Raw genomic sequence first — 4,221 nt, 5'->3', positions numbered from 1 at the left:
AAAGAAAATGTCAGAGATGACCATATCATTGATTACTTTGAAATTGGGTAACAAATCTATATAGAAAATGCGTAAGCGTATTTCATCTATATGTTTTGAGTTGTTTTTCTTTTTCCTTTCTAACATTTTAACTTAGTAAACTTAATTGAAGATCATTTCCTTGTTAATTAATTTACAAAGGAAAGCACGTACAATTTCTTCAGCTCTAAAATGAAAGCTGCCAGCTGTAGGACATGATCTATTGATAACTTTAGACAAGGCGATAGTTTACTCGGCTAATTATACAACTTTCCAATTCATAATTGGGAAATGTTTTTTTTTTCCTTCTATTTCGTTATTCTGCTGCCACACATTTATCAGCAAGTTTATTATTTATTTTTTTTTTTACATTTTATTTGGCATAAACTTATATTTTGCTTTAATTATTTATATTACTTGCATTTTACTATTATTCTCACATTATTTCTCTTGTAGAACAATAGGTATATTACAAACTGCCGCTACTTTTAATTGTTGCGAGCAATTCCACAAAAGTTTCCAAAACCTCAGTCAAAAACATTTTCGGATGAGCTTCATTTACCTGATACTGATGTTTGAGAGTGCTAATATTTTTCACACTGAAGGCGGCGAGCAAGCAGAAACGTTAGCACGCCGGGCGAAATGCTTAGTGGTATTTCGTCTGTCTCTTGTTTCTTACGCGTTGCACATATGTTCGTGGTGAAAATTGCTGTTTCTTAGTGTTATTATTTATAATAACTGCTGTTTTTGTTAAATTGTTGAATTTCGTAACTGTTGGAGTTTTCATTTGAAAACACTAAGTGCTTGTAGAAAGCACGCGTTGTTCCTTCCCCCGTTGAGGGAAGAATGTCGTCTAGCAAGAGGCCTACCGTTGGAACAGATATGTCTGTTTTTTTCTGTTGAAGCGAAAAATTGCATGTTGTCTGGCGAGGAGCCAATTACGAGCAAAGAAATAATGGATTCCCTCGAAAATGGAATTTTTGATTCCCCCGTTGCAAAAAGAATAACAAAATGCGTAGGTCATTTGGAGATGTGGCTGAAAGCTCGTCAGAACTTTCACTGGAAGAATACCCGAGTTTGCCAAAAAACAAAAGTACTGTAACTGTGTCCAAAAAAATAATTGATGGACCTAGCATCCAAATTGAACAACCAAACAAAGAAAAAAATGTTTTGCGTTTGCAGCTGGGGGTGGAACCCGGCTGCTTTCGACGAATAAGTGTGATCTTATGAAATACGGTGAAATGATGCAAATAAATGATAACGTGGTTAAAATACAACCACCGGAGAAATTACTACTAGAAGAAAAACAGAAAACAGTAATATTTAAAACTTACTGTTTGCAAAAAAAGAAAAACTGAGAGAATTACAGAAGAGAAGATAGAGCAGTGTCTGAAGCCAATCTGGAGCGACGTAGTTTATCTGACAAGAGGCAGGAAGTTTGGTACGGTAGAAGTAAGGTTTACCAACAAAGAAATAGCACAAAAAACATTCAGCAGAAAAGCTGAAAACGGATGACGTGGCGCTCATCCTCACCTATATGGGGATGGGGACGTCCTGAATTAAAATCACAAGGGTCCCACCGGAAGTGGATCCTATGTAGTTGGTGACGGAAGTCCTAATCAAACAGGAAAAGAAAATTACCCTCCTCCAGGCTGCCGCTACCGAAAACGCTAACTGGACTGCTCAAACAGTTAGTCTTCTCATCCAGGATGACCCTAAGATAATTGATGCAATTCCCCACACGATTGAGATAGGAGAGGAGACACTCGTGGTGTTTTTTGAGGGCTGAAAACCCCGATGTTTTTTGTGCGAGCAAATAGGCCACATTCGAAGGAACTGCAAGGAAAATGAGGAAGAGAGGGAAGAGGAGAAAGAAGAAAAAGAGGAAAGAGAAGAAAAAGATGAGAAGAAAACAACAAACAAAAGAAAAATACAATCAGCAACTCAACCGAGAGCGATGACTACTACAGAACAACGACCAAAAAAGACTGCCATAAGAGAAAAAGAGGGAAAAGGCATAATAGCCGTATACACTAAAAATACTGAGCTAATGAGAGACATTCAATTATTTAAGACTGCACACTACTATCATTCAAACTTAACATGGGCACCTTGTGTCAGTCGTACATTGCTTCTATGGAGAATAATCTCAAGAAAATTCTACAAGAAAATTCATTTTCATTCATTACAAAACCTTTTTATTGCTTTTTGATTTCGTCCTGATTTCTCACCTAACACCATGAACTAGCGAAGACTTATCTCAGTTCCTTTAATTTCATCGCTTCACCAAGCATGGCTCAAAGAATCTCTTCAAACTCGATCTAAAGTATAACTGTTTAAAGAATACGTCCACTTCATTTCATCTAAATACAAATCTTTCGGTTTGACTTCCTACTCGCTTCATCAGCAGTCTGTTTTTTTTTTCAATCGGTTTTTATTTACTATTCCTGTTATTCTGTTTTTCTTATTTCTATCCTCAGTGACGTATATTTTATCTACACCTCCTTATTTTCCTTTTCTCTTCCTTGTACTTCTGTTTCTTATTACTAGCAATGTATCCTTTCACGAAACGCTTAATATTTCTTTACTAAAATGTTTTGCACGTATTTTGCTTAACATTATCTTTTAAAGATATTAGTGCTTCAACTATCAAGCTACAAGCTACAAATGTAAGTATTACCCAAACTAATATCACTCACACAAAACACTCTCCTAAAGCAAGTGTCTCAGGGTTTTCAAAGGAAGACAACATTGATAACTCACAGCTGTTGTAAACCCTTTCTCTTAGAATAATTTAAATCAATTAACTGATTAGTGTTGAGGAAGACAGTTTAAAGTAAGGTAAATATCTCTAAATTTAGCTCTCAAACACTATTCAGGATACATCTCAGAGAGATAATATTTAAATTAAAATACTAAATGACCGTGATTTTGATATAGCTTGTTTGATCAACCACGTTCTCAGCCTCATGATATCTCATGTGGATTCTCATATGTACAATGAAATAAGTCCCATAAATGCTCAATTGGATTAAAATTACATCTGTATTAGACCAAAAAGTCATTAGCGTCAATAATATACACAGTCGAAGGCAAAGCTGACCAATTTGAAATGAAGATTGATGTAAAATTGAATAAGGTTATGCAGTGTAGGCGTGAGTCTGATCTTTAATAGATCCAGTGAACACTCTAGAAATGTTTCATTATCATGAGACCTCCTCAATTACAGTATAGTCAAACTAAACAGAAATTACAGAGATTTTTACAAAGAGTAAAAATAGGTTTTTCAAAGAGAAAATAATCGCTAATACAATTTCAAAAATACATGAAATAACCAGTGACTATCAAGAATACATCATCTGACAGTATATGTCTGGGAATTAGTGCACGATAAGATTGTATAAAGCAATATAGAACATATAATTAATTTATTCTGTATACTCTTACTCTTTACTCTTTTACTTGTTTCAGTCTTTTGACTGTGGCCATGCTGGAGCACCGCCTTTAGTCGAGCAAATCGACCCCATGACTTATTCTTTGGAAGCCTAGTACTTATTCGATCGGTTTCTTTTGCCGAACCGCTAAGTTACGGGGACATAAACCTACCAGCATCGGTTGTCAAGCGATGTTGGGGGGGACAAACACAGACATACAAACACATACACACATACATATATATATATATACATACATATATACGACAGGCTTCTTTCAGTTTCCGTCTACCAAATCCACTCACAAGGTTTTGATCGGCCCGAGGCTATAGTAGAAGACACTTGCCCAAGATGCCACACAGTGGGACTGAACCCGGGACCATGTGGTTGGTAAGCAAGCTACTTACCACACAGCCACTCCTACGCCTATAAATGAAAAGTATATAAGATTAACTGCAACCTTTATATGTTATACGTTATAGAACTTCTATTACATTTATTCCATTTATTTTATATTATATGTCTGCATGTAATTATATAGTGTTGATAAATGATATTTAGAAATAGTGTGAACAAATTTCCTAGCCTATATAGTGACAGAATTTCATAATAATAAATATTTCAATGATGACTCTGCATATTTTATAGCATTAAGTGTTAATAGGTCAGTTTTAATATCTGTCCACAGTAACCATTTATCGCTTTGGGACTACTTCTTTCACAAGTCCCTTATCTGTGCAATTCATATCAATATATATATATATATATA

This window comes from Octopus bimaculoides, chromosome 3, assembly GCF_001194135.2.
Source record: "Octopus bimaculoides isolate UCB-OBI-ISO-001 chromosome 3, ASM119413v2, whole genome shotgun sequence".
NCBI classification, from domain to species: Eukaryota; Metazoa; Mollusca; class Cephalopoda; order Octopoda; family Octopodidae; genus Octopus; species Octopus bimaculoides.
This window is presented reverse-complemented; position numbering follows the sequence as displayed.